This window comes from Symphalangus syndactylus, chromosome 6 (assembly GCF_028878055.3).
Source record: "Symphalangus syndactylus isolate Jambi chromosome 6, NHGRI_mSymSyn1-v2.1_pri, whole genome shotgun sequence".
NCBI classification, from domain to species: Eukaryota; Metazoa; Chordata; class Mammalia; order Primates; family Hylobatidae; genus Symphalangus; species Symphalangus syndactylus.
Window position 1 is genome coordinate 18,778,152 of NC_072428.2, and position 12,656 is coordinate 18,790,807.

Here is a 12,656-nt window from a genome sequence, read left to right on the forward strand (position 1 = left end):
TAGTTGCGAAGATAAGTTTTGGAGATTTCAGATTCTCTTGTTTTCATTTTTTCCCCACAATTATTTATTATGAAAATGTCAAACATACAGTAAAGGTGAATCATTAATTTTTTAATTAAAATGCGTATTGAGTTACCATTAAATATGAAGAAAATAATTTTTTGAATCTGCTTAAGAAAACATGGCACATTCACAGGAAATTATAACTGTCAATAGAATGAGAAAATCTATTTTGGCTAACTCTGAGGTACATAAAAAGGAAGAGGTGGCCGGGCACGGTGGCTCATGCCTGTAATCCCAGCACTTTGGGAGGGCAAGGCAGGCAGATCACCTGAGGTCAGGAGTTTGAGACCAGCCTGGCTAATATGGTGAAACCCTGTCTCTACTAAAAATACAAAAATTAGCCTAGTGTGGTGGCATGCACCTATAGTCCCAGCTACTCGGGAGGCTGAGGCAGGAGAATCACTGAACTTGGGAAGTAGAGGTTGCAGTGAGCCAAGATCTTGCCACTGCCCTCCAGCCTGGGCAATAGAGCATGACTCTCTCAAAAAAAAAAAAAAAAAGGAAGAGGTGACAGCTTTAACTCCATTAATATGATTCCTGTGAATTATAACTTTGGAATACACTCACATGAATTGCTACAGACTGTTTCTGAGATTCTGTTTCATGGCATTGGCACATGCAGATGAATCTATTAGCATGCATGCACACTCATCCACCAACACACACACACTGGATTTTACAGTGTGCACTGGAAAGGGATAGGAAAACAACAAAGCTTTTCCTCCACTCCATGGGTATAACATACCCTAAATACATATTGTTGTCTTTTCACAGAACCACATATTTACCTTTAAAATGCCGTTACTTTAGAAAGCAGACTTAGAATTCTACAATTCCAAGTCTAACAGATTATATTTATAAGGAAAAGAATAAGACTAATAGTTATTTGGAATTGTGCAATTTCCTCCTGAAATATTTATTGATGTTGCTATATATACATTGGCATTGTTAAGGAGATGTTGTTCAACTAAAGGGAATATGTTTAATGAGAACTCTTCAATTATTATCTCTGTGAAAAAGCTGGGTGAATCTGTACTATTCTTAAGACACAGTATTCTTAAGTTTTAGCACTGATTCAATTTAGACTACAGATTTTTAAAAATCATTTACGTTAGAAAAATAAGGGAGAATAATAAATTTGAGTGAATTTAGTCTTTTTCCATCTGGTGAAACTATTATTTAATAAAAATAATCAAATTAGATATTTTTATATTCCTAAAAGATACATCTTTTTTTCATTTAAAAATATGAACAAGTATATAAACAAGACCACTAGATGTAATTCTCTATAGGAGCCATTCTTTTTTTTTTTTTTAATCAGAGCAATGACAAACAATGATAGCTTTAAATATTTATTTGGGACAAAAGTAACTATCAGTTATATGTCATGAAACACAAACACACACAAACACACACACATAATTTTTTCTTAAAGCGCTACAAATTAGTTGATCCATCTTATGTGTGTATATGAGTACCATTTACTGGAAAACTCTAATATTATAGACATGAAAATAGGCCAGGTGGGGTGGCTCACACCTGTAATCTCAGCACTTTGGGAGGCCAAGGCAGGTGGATCACGAGGTCAGGAGTTCAAGACCAGCCTGGCCAAGATGGTGAAACCATGTCTCAAGTAAAAATACAAAATTTAGCCCATCACAGTGGCAGATGCCTGCACTATCAGCTACTCAGGAGGCTGAGGCAGGAGAATCGCTTGAATCTGGGAGGCGGAGGTTGCAGTGAGCTGAGATCATACCACTGCACTCTAGCCTGGGCGACAGAGCAAGACACTGTCAAAAGAAAGAAAGAAGAAAGAAGCAAGAAGAAAGAAAGAAAGAAAGAAAGAGAGAGAGATGAATGAAAGAAAGAAAGAAAGAAAGAAAGAAAGAAGCAAGGAAGGAAGAGAGAGAGAGAGAGAAAGAAAGGATGACAAATTTTTCAAACACTTAAAACCTTTGTTTTCCCTCCCTAGTGTTTTATTATATTATATATTTTTAATTTTAATTTATTTTATATGATTTGGAAGATAATTTAGTGAAGGATTATAAAAATGATATTACATTTTTATAATATCATTATTATAAAGATATTACCTATAGAAAAAATAGTAAATTGTAAAATATCTAAGGTTTTGTTTATTTTAATAAGATAATCTAAAACGACAAAAGCAAACATAGATTCCTCAGCAACCAGGACTCAGTACCCCGAGGAAAATGCACCCTTTTAGAGAAAAAGGTGTCCTGAAGATGCATTCCTACCCCATAGGTCTTGATGGTACTCAGATTCCATTTGCTGAGTATTTGAAAGGTTGAATGAATCTGCTTTTTGATAAGGCTGTATTGAAATAGAGAAAATGGGCTTTTTCCTCTTCTTTCTTCATTTCTTATATTATATAAATAATGATACTCTTAAAGCCAAAGAAACAAAATGGGGTTGTTTATGATAAGTATGGTCTTAAGGCAGCCTAAGTAAAGTCAATTCTAAATCAAGCAGTCTGCAGAAGTGGGTCAGTCCCAGAGATTCTACATTTGAGCTTCATATGAACAAAAGTACATGACTCAGGCTGCTATGCACTGTTCCTGTTCTGACTCATGCACATGTACTATATACATATATGTATATATAATATGTATCAAGTATATTTGAAACCTAGATATAAAAATATTTAATATAGAACACTCATAAATATTTCAGCTGCTTGTGTTTGTTCACCAAACACTTAAGTTATATTTACTAAATGTCAGGCACTATTCTAAGAGTTGTTTGAATAGTGATTAACTGTAACTGATAGATGGCATTGTTATCTCTATCACACAGGTGAGGAAACTGAGGCATTAGAGTTGTTAACTTACCCAAGGTCACAGCTAGACAATAGCTGATGGCACCTAGCGGATGATGGCTGATTACCAGGAATTGAATAAGATGACTCTGGCCATACATGCTGCTGTCCCCAATGTGGTTCAGATATTGGAAAGGCTGACTTCTTGTCTAGCTACATTGAGAAATGTAGGTACATGACATACTTTGTTGGAGTTAGCAAACACTTTATTTAGCATACCCTTAGATTCAAAGTTCTAGGACATGTTTGCCTTCACCTAGGAGACCAAAAATGAGTGCACTGTTGGGCCAACAATTCAAGAAATATAATTGTCTGCCATATGTCAAAGCAAAACAAGATCAGTCTTATGGGATCTTTTATATCATTCTGCTTTGTCTTCCTCTAAATCACTGGAGAATTCTTGAAGACTCTGAAAATATTCAGGTATCATTACTTTTTGGAAAGACAAATTGCTGATTCAGGCTTAAGAGATACTTTTGGCCCAAAACAATATCCCCTGCTTTCTCAGAAATAATTACATAGCCCTACCGTCTGCTGTGGTTTGGTGGTAAGAGACCTGATCATTTTGAGTGAGTGCTGTCTCTGGCATTGACCGGAAACATTGTGTGGATGACATTTTGTGAACTTCTAGAGATTTGATTCTTTTGCAGAAGGCTACCAAAAAAGGTTCGAGGGCACTGGCAATCTGTAGGTGGGCTGTCAATCTGCAGAAAGTCCAAGGGTAAGGGATCATCATAAAATTTCTGGGCATAGTCTGGTTGGTAAGTATCAGGTTTTGCCAACAGCCATGATTGGCAAGATACAGGCATACCCATTACCCCAAACTGTTAAAGAATTACAAACATCTGCAAGTCTGCTACGATGCTGGAAGCCCTTAATTCCCCACTTGGCCTAATGTCTCATGTCATTATACTGCTCGATCCAGAAGGGGGCACATTGGGACTTGGGCCCTAAAGAATAAGTGTTTACTGGACAAAAGACAGTGATGCAAACACTAGCCCTACAAATGGTCATGCCTGGAAGACTTTTTGAATTAGATGTTTCTGTGACTGAAGAAGGAAAGATTTTTCCTTTCCTTCTCCAGGGGGAGGGTAGCCAATGAATGCCCGTTGGCTTGTGTTTTCAATTGTTCAATGGGGGTGAACAATGATACACCCTGTTTGAAAATGGTTCCCTGCAGTTTACCAGGCTCTTTTCCAAACAGAGGCCCTAACTGGAGACATGCCAATGGAGGTAAAAACAGCTTACCTATTAATGGATAGGTGGATGGTGGATGGCCTATGTGCCAGAACTACATTAGCCATAGCACAAAGCAGTATTTTGTTTAGGTGGCATGAGTATCTCCAGCAGAGAGGGCACATTCCATCTAGCCTTCTGTCTGTAGAACAACAGGCCCTGCCGGGAATGTAAAATGTATTGTAGATTTAAAACCAGTCCCAACGCTGCCCCTAGAGAAACCCCACCAAATAAATGAAGGAGATGGGAACCACTCAAGGATGCTTATTACACAGATGACTTCACTGTGGGTCAACCACCCAAGTGGACTGATATGGCTAGGCAACCAAACACCAATATCATATGGCTGGAATTGGGAACACGATATAGCAGCCAATGGACAGAGCTACAAGCTGAGAGTTGAGTGATTGTGAAAGAGCCACATCCAGTAACTCTGTGTCCTGATTTCCTGGGAAGTCCTGCAAATTTGCCAGACCCACATCAGCGGTAGCACAAAACAGGTGAACCTTGTGAATAAATCAAGGGAAAAGTATCAATAATCCATAAATGGAAGGCTGTTGTGAAGGGTAGAGTTATGGGCAGACAACTGGAACTGATCACAACCACCAGGGGCTGAAGTTACAGTGCCCCACGTAGCAGCTCACCAACAACCGTTCCCTAGTGGAAATATAGAAGATTTGGCCCAAGCCTGGTCAATAGTCACCTCTGAAGAAGCAGCTATAGCACATTGGATATATCATGAGGGAGGTCCTAGGGGGCTGTATTCTACTTGGAAACTGGCCCCAAAATCAGGCTTATCAGTGTCCAAACAAAACACAGAAAAGAATTCAAAATTACCCTGTCTGTTGCCATGCCTATCCTCAGCAAGTGCTGTTGAAACTAGAAAAGTTCCCTTGTCCCTCTCGTAGAGCACGCAGTGAAAGTGTGGCTCACTTCTTCGGTGCTCCGCTGCTCAAACCTCTAGGGGGAGCATGCAGATGGGCAGGTTGTGGGGACTCAACCCCATGGCCATGTCTAGGGGTGAATGTTTACAGTTCCTGAAGCACCAGTGGGCATGTGTTACAGGGTGCTCTTTTAGTTTAGCCATCAGTAGGCAGCTTGTGTTAGACAGCTCAATTGGACCCCATGCCTTATCACAAGAACAGAGGGTTTTCTGTATTTGGGGTTTCTTGCCTTGGTGTACCAGAAGAATCGCATCACACGTGGGCTTGGAGAATGAGGGCAAGGTTTTATTGAGTGGAAGTAGCTCTCAGCAGATGGGAGAGGCGGCAGGGAGATGGAGTAGGAAGGTGGTTTTCCCCTAGAGTCCAGCTGCTTAGCAGCCCAGCTCTCCTCTGATTGTGCCAGCCAAACTCCATGTCATTCAGCCAGTTGATGGCCTGCTGGCATCAGGCAGTGTGCTCCAATGCTGGTGCATTCCTCTTGACATCCAGCTGAGGCAGGCAAATAGGATCTAGAGGCAGGGAACATAAGGCCAATTCACACTTCAGCTATGAGAGGAAATATCCTCTCCATAGGGCATATGCAGAGTAATTGACTTTAACTTTATTTCATCCTCTTCATTTACATAGGGCGTACCCAAGGTAACAAATGGAATCCTCTAGAGGGTATTTAAACTCCCCCAATTTCTGTAAAGGGGCCTTTGAGCTCCTATGCTTGGGTCCGCTCCCACACTCTGAGTGTTCTTTTTTCAGTAAATCCCTTCATTCTGTCCTTGCTTTGTGTGTTGTTTCCAATTCTTTGTTCAAGATGCCAAGAACCTGGACACCCTCCACCGTTGACACAGCCACCTGTATCTGTGACTGCTAGGGTTTCAGGGGTTTTTATAGGAAGAGGATGAGGGTGTGGCAGGCCAGGGTGGTCTTGGGAACTGAAACATTTGGGTGCAAAGGCAGGAGTGCCTGTCCTCATCTAGGTCCATGGGCACAGGCCCAGTGGTGGAGCTTTCACCAGGGACCCGCCCTTCTCCCAGCAATTTCCTGTCCCCCTTCCCTATCACCCTGGGCCACCAGAAACATGAAAAGAGAAGAGAGAGGCATTGACACATGGAAAATTGATTATATTGGCCAACTCCCCAAGAACAAGGGCTACCAATAGTTACTCACATGCATAGACACCGTGAGTGACCTCTTGCAAGCTTTCCTGTCAAAAAAAAAAAAAAATCAGACCTTTACTATACAGAGTCTGCAATGCTTGCAACTCATGAATGGGACACCAAGAACAATAACCGACGATCAATAAACACATTTCACAGGCTCCCTAATCCACGATTAGGTAGAAAACTGGGTATTGCATGGCCTACAACTCAAAGAAAGAAGGACTTACAGACAGGCAAAAATGGCCTCTTAAAGGAACAAATTAAGCTCTTGACAGAACTGAGCCTGATGCAAGTCATGCAGGTATGAAAAAAAAAATCAGTGACTCAGAACTCAGTTCCACATGGAATGTTCTGATTTTGTGCTCCCCTTATCCCAATAACATTCATGCAAAGAACCCTGGGATGGGACCTGGGATAGAAAGTGCCACCAAGCTGGACTGGTATCCTTCTTCCCCTGAGGCAGGAGGCTACCACCGCCCTGGACTTGACCCTCACTTTTCTTTTTGATGACGGTCCCAGGAAGAGGCAGTGGTAGTGGGCAGGCAGTGCTCCTATACACTGGAATGGCACTGGTTGGTGGATTTTAGCCAGCCCTGTCACTGTGGAGTCTACAATTCCTCCCACACTGGGATACAAGGTCTGGTATGGCCCTCCCGGGAAGATTTCCAAATCAGCCAAGATCATTGCAGAGGAGAGACCTAATACCAGTTTTATTATAGAAGAGGGGCCGGAGCTCCCCCATGTGTTTCTAATATATTGTTATCTTTTTGTTAGCTTGAGCTACCTTTTCTATTGCTGTTAAATCATCCCCATTAGTGTTTACTTAGATAACCTTGTAGAATTATTTTCCTGGCCTGGGCCCATCATACAGCCCAAATGCAAGGCTGATCTAACTGCTGGGTGTCTTATGCTCCTGAGTAGCCAGTGAGAAACTCCTTTGGACTGAGAAATTACTGGATGAAGACTGGAACTCTGTGTAAACCTGGATAACTAAACAATGTTGGAAATGAGTGCCCTGGATACCCCTGACATCACACGCACGAACATGAGCAGTTGGATGTGACACCAAGTCACCCTGGACACAATGTAAGTTTTTCCCTAAACATGTACTGCAGAGCGGCAAGCACCAAAGCCAGAATTGCTCTGAAGAGCACCACATGCCAGCAACAGGATGGCTTTGTGTGGCTCACCCCAAGAGCAGGGATGCTCTCCTGGGTTGCAGAGATCTGTTGGGAACAAAGTAACCACTCTATATACATCCAGGTAAACAACACTAAGTTTCCCCCCAACTGCCCAGTGCTGATGCACCATTATACCTAGAGACCCAGGCACTTGGTTTGCCACAGATTGGTCTGGTTGGGCAGAAATATATTGGATTGTCCTGAATGGCAGTCAGTGGCTTCGTGGTACTAACCTCTGGCTTTGGCTTCCCCCAGGTGGTTTGGACCGTGAACCCATAGGTGCACTTCAGAATCTCTGACACCATCCCTGTCCCCCTCAACAAACCCATCTGGAGGGGTAGGTAGAGTAGGTCTGCTTTTTCTAGATGAGATTACATATTGACTATATTTGTGCCTTCATGAGGCTTTATTGATATCATGCAGAAGGTAGAAGTCCTTCCAAGATTTGAACAACACCAAGCATGGTTTGGAGGCCTGGAACATTGAAATGACTACAATGAAGCAAGTGCTCTTACCGAATGGAATGTCTCTGGACATGCTGACAGCTGTGCAAAGAGGAACATGTGCCCTTTTATTTATTTTATTTTATTTATTTATTTTTCTTTTTGAGACAGAGTTTCACTCTTGTTGCCTAGGCTGGAATGCAATGGTGCCATCTCGGCTCACTACAACCTCTGCCTGCTGGGTTCAAGTGATTCTCCTGACTCAGCCTCCTGAGTAGCTGGGATTACAGGCATCTGCCACCATGCCCAGCTAATTTTTTTGTATTTTTGGTAGAGATGGGGTTTCACCGTGTTGGCCAGACTGGTCTCAAACTACTGACCTCAGGTGATCCACCCGCCTCGGCCTCCCAAAGTGCTGAGATTGCAGGTGTGAGCCACCACTCCCGGCCACATGTGCCCTTTTGAAAACTGAATGTAATGTATCGATCCCAGAGGAATCAGCTGAAGTTAATCAATTCCTCCTTCCTTTACAAAAGCAATTAGAGCTAATTGACCATATGAGGGGATGATCCTGGTGGTCTACAATAAAGTCATGCTTTACAGGAAAGGGTCCTTGGTGGAAAGCTCTGCTAGTAAGCCTTTTAGGAATCATGTTCTTAGATCTTATTATATTCACCTGTATTTCTGTCAGTATAAATTTTGTTTGCAATGTTTAATAAAGTTAGGGAAAAGGACCTTGCAGGCAATTTCACCCTTTCCTGCTAGCTCAGAAAACATCATGGAAGAGGTGGCTATAAGATTATAAGTAAGAGCTGGTCAGGGGCATGGATTATAGAGTCCCCCAGTACCCCCTTCCACTTTCTTTCTGTTTCCTTCACCATTCTGAGACCCAGCTAGCTGCACGATTTGCCCAACAGGCTTAATGCAAACCAGAACCCTGAACATTCCCAGGCAATGATAAAGGTATATAGGCTGTTGCCTAAAACATTGAAAGAAACTGGCCCTGACCCTGAGCCTTAAAATTCCTTAAACCCTCATATAAACTCTATAACCTGACCCCCTTGCTGCTGACATAATTAGGTATAACACTCCTTTCCCTTGACGTTTTTGCAAGGATTTCTGCAGCCCACTCTGTAAGTTGCTTTAATAAATGCTTTGGACTGATAATTGCGACATTTAGTACTTCTTTCTTTGGAATCCCAACCAGCCCCATCTCAGGGACTATTTGGGATATTCTCTTATGGGAATGTCCCTGCCACCACTTTTAGGGTGATTTCACTCACAGGTTCTGCTGACAATACAGTATGCCTGGTCATCTTCTTTCCCTGGACGCTATCTGGAACAAGGTAGATGAGGTTATCTTGACCCCTTAAATTAAAATAAAATTAGGTATTTTAAGATCATGAATTGAAGCATGTATAAAGTATCTGTTCAGCAGGTCTGCTTTGAGTGGAAGGGCCATGATGAGGTAGAAAACAAATGTATTTGTAAAAGTTCAATAGGACTAGAGTAGGAAAACATACTTGATATTATACTACCATGAATCAAGGATAAGTACAAAGGAGGAGTGACATATGAAGGCAGGTATTTAAAGAAGTTTATTGTAGTTTTTTTTTTTTTTAACAGTGTGGTTTAGTGTGAAAGTTTATGGCAGAGAGTGTAGAGGAGTTACTGGGAAAAAGCAAGAAATATTTCAAGGTAGTTTTCATTATTTCTCAGATTATTTAAACAGTAAACATCACAAATTCAAATACCTTTATGGATCATACTGATACACAACCATATTTATTAAAACACAGAGAAAGCTAAGGATTTAATGAGAAGCTATTCTACCTAAAAGCATTTAAATTCCATTAAAAAGGCAATTTCAGCCCCAGAAAAATCAATATTTATCCTCCTATATATTCTAAGATGGCAAGATGGCTGCTATAAAATGAGAAGGAAATGGATACAAAAGATTTCTTAGACAAAAAAAATACAACCCGATGACTAGCTATGTAAGGAGAATTAGGATGAAGAATGTGTCAATGACAGCAGCAACATTCCTAAGCTGGATTGCAGGAAAATGATGAATTTGGAGGAAGAGTCATTCAAAGTAGATCCACTTTAGAAACCTTTGTTGGGTTTCTTGTTTCTTTCCAGTTTACCAGTTATGACAAGTACTCCAGCCAAGGTTTTTAAATAAGATAGTATCTTATCATACTCTAGCATCCTTAAATAGGAATTATTTCTTTTTACTAACCAGGAGTTTCTCTAAAGTAGACATATTGTCAGAAGATTTTTTTAAAATTTTCAAAATCTATGCAACTAATCTCAGTGCCAGCATCCTCTTTTATCTGGGAATTGTTTATCACTGAGTCAACAACATATTTTTTCTCTTATAAGGCAGTTTTACTGAGGCTTAACATTTGATGTCACTAAATGAAAGTGACACACGACTCATATCAAAATGGAAAAAGCCAATCTCCGAACTCCATTTTAAATAAATAGAGCTTACAACCCCTTAGCGAGATGAATAAGCTTTTTTGCTTTATTGGCTTTTGACAGAGTTGTAGACACAAACATGGATTGGCTGATGCAGCAGAAATTTTGCAGTTTAGTAGTTCTAAGATACTATATTGCACTTGCTAAAATACACACAAACATTTAATATTCTTTTATGAAATTAAATATGCCCTGTAACTTTCAATGAAATGCTAAAATATATATTTCTGTATGCAGATGGTCTTTGAGAATAATTTTACCTAGCTAAATGTTCATGAAGTAGTTTTCTTCTTTCATGATTCCTTATTATGAATATACTGCTGTGTGAAATATAAACAGACACTACATTTTTCCTACCTAAACCATTCAATAGCTGTATAATTTGATATTTGCATCTAGAGTGACAAATTTTGCTAGGAGAGCTAGATCATGCCAAATAGGTGTTCAAATGATGTTTACAAGAAAGACATTTCATGTTTATAGTATAATGTTAAGTGGAAAAGCAGAATACAAAATTGCATGCACAGTGTAGCGATTTCCAAACATGGCTTCAAATTCTTTAATATTTACTCCACTAAGAGGAAAGGTCCAAGTACCCACCCTCTTGAATCTGGATGAGTTTGTGGACTGCTTCAACCAATGGAATGTGGGACAAGTGTTGCCATTTGACTTCTGAGACTAAACCAGAAAAAGCCGTGTTCCTGAGCCACCATGTAAGAAATCAGACTACCCTGAGACTGTCACTGTTGAGAAGCCATAGAAGGTGCTCTGGCAGTTCAGGCTGAGCCCAGCCCACATAGACAGGTGAGTGAAAATGCCAGATGGAACTGGACCCTGCAGATAAGCTGTTCTAGCCTGTCACCATTTCATGTCCCTAGCTGAAGACCCACATGTAGGAGGACAGAGGAAGACTGGCCTCCATGTGTCCTTTTTGAATTTCTAAACAATCAGATTCTTGTATATAATAAACTGTCTCTTTACATGCTGGTGGTGTGTTGTAGCAACTTCACATCAGCTTTCAAAGGATAATAGTTATATTTTTCAGGTCTTGTGCAAGCAAATTGTGGCAAAAATTTTTTATTTTTTAATAAAAATAAAAATTAAACATTATTAAAAACAAAGTGAATACATATTCAAAACTCATTACTTCGTAATTACTTTACGACTTGAAAGTAGAGATTATGTCTTCAACTTGAGCCAAATGTATCATATTGCATTTTAAATACTAACTTAGTCAATGGTTATAATATATTCATATATTGTGTGTATATATATATATATATATATATATATATAAAACCATGAAATATTCACATGGTCATAATCTATGAACCTTGCATATTTAAAAGTTATTGATTATGTCTTAATAATAATGAAATGTTTAAAAATTTGAGAATCCACCATCAAAACATTTTTAGGAGTATATGCAGTATTAGAATATGGAGGTATGAATTAATAGGTCCTAGAAAAAACATTATATTTGTTTTTCTTTCATTTTAAGAGCTTGGATCAACATATACTCTGTTGAATCAGTCATATATGTCAATATCTAGTGATTATTAAGAGTAATACATGCAAATGATTTTATGATAAAAATTATTTATATTGTACATCAGTTACATCCACTAAAAATTCCAATACTACTTGTAAACGGCCCCAAAGCCCTGATGAAAAATACTTTGCCAAACTAAACCCATGTGAAATCTAATTTTGCTTGAGCTTCTTATGAAATTAATTTTAATGCCTAATCATACACGCTTCATGCTGACAAAATCCATATTGAAGTTAATGAGACAGGTGTCTCAAAGGAATATGTGATAGTTTATTCTCCTCAAACAGTAGTAGTTCAAAGATATGGGCTTCAATAATTTCTTCTCCACCAACCTTTACAAGAAAATAATAAAAAGCCCTCAAATATATTAGAACTAAATCTTCGTGAAAAATTAGGCAAAGAGTTAAGTTAGGTTTACAGCACCAAAATATTCAATGACAAAACTCAATTATTCTCTTTTATTTTTATAAGTAATTGTCTTTGTATTAAAATATTTTTGTTGTATGTTTTTATCTCTCCCTCTCATCTCAAAAATGTTCAAGTCACACATCCTAATGAAGATGAGAAATTCTGCTTCAAAAAAGGATAGACCAGGTGTGGGTGGCTCACACCTATAATCCCAACACTTTGGGAGGCCACCTGAGGTCAGGAGTTTGAGATCAGCCTGGCCAACATGGTGAACCCCATCTCTACTAAAAAATACAGAAATAAGCTGAGCGTGGTGGCATGAGCCTGTAATCCCAGCTACTCAGGAGGCTGA

At 39.6% G+C, this 12,656-nt stretch overlaps 1 long non-coding RNA gene across 1 annotated transcript in view; it reads right to left on the bottom strand.

Annotated features, from left to right (window-relative positions):
- Positions 1 to 5,382: 5,382 nt before the first annotated feature.
- The window catches only part of LOC134736988 (uncharacterized), a 92,908-nt gene continuing 85,634 nt past the window's right edge, over positions 5,383 to 12,656 (bottom strand). The window contains exons 2-3 of the long non-coding RNA XR_010121493.1: positions 6,244 to 6,280; positions 5,383 to 5,591 (exon numbers count right to left, since the gene is read on the bottom strand). This is a non-coding gene — a long non-coding RNA (uncharacterized lncRNA). The remainder of the gene's footprint in view (positions 5,592 to 6,243; positions 6,281 to 12,656) is intronic.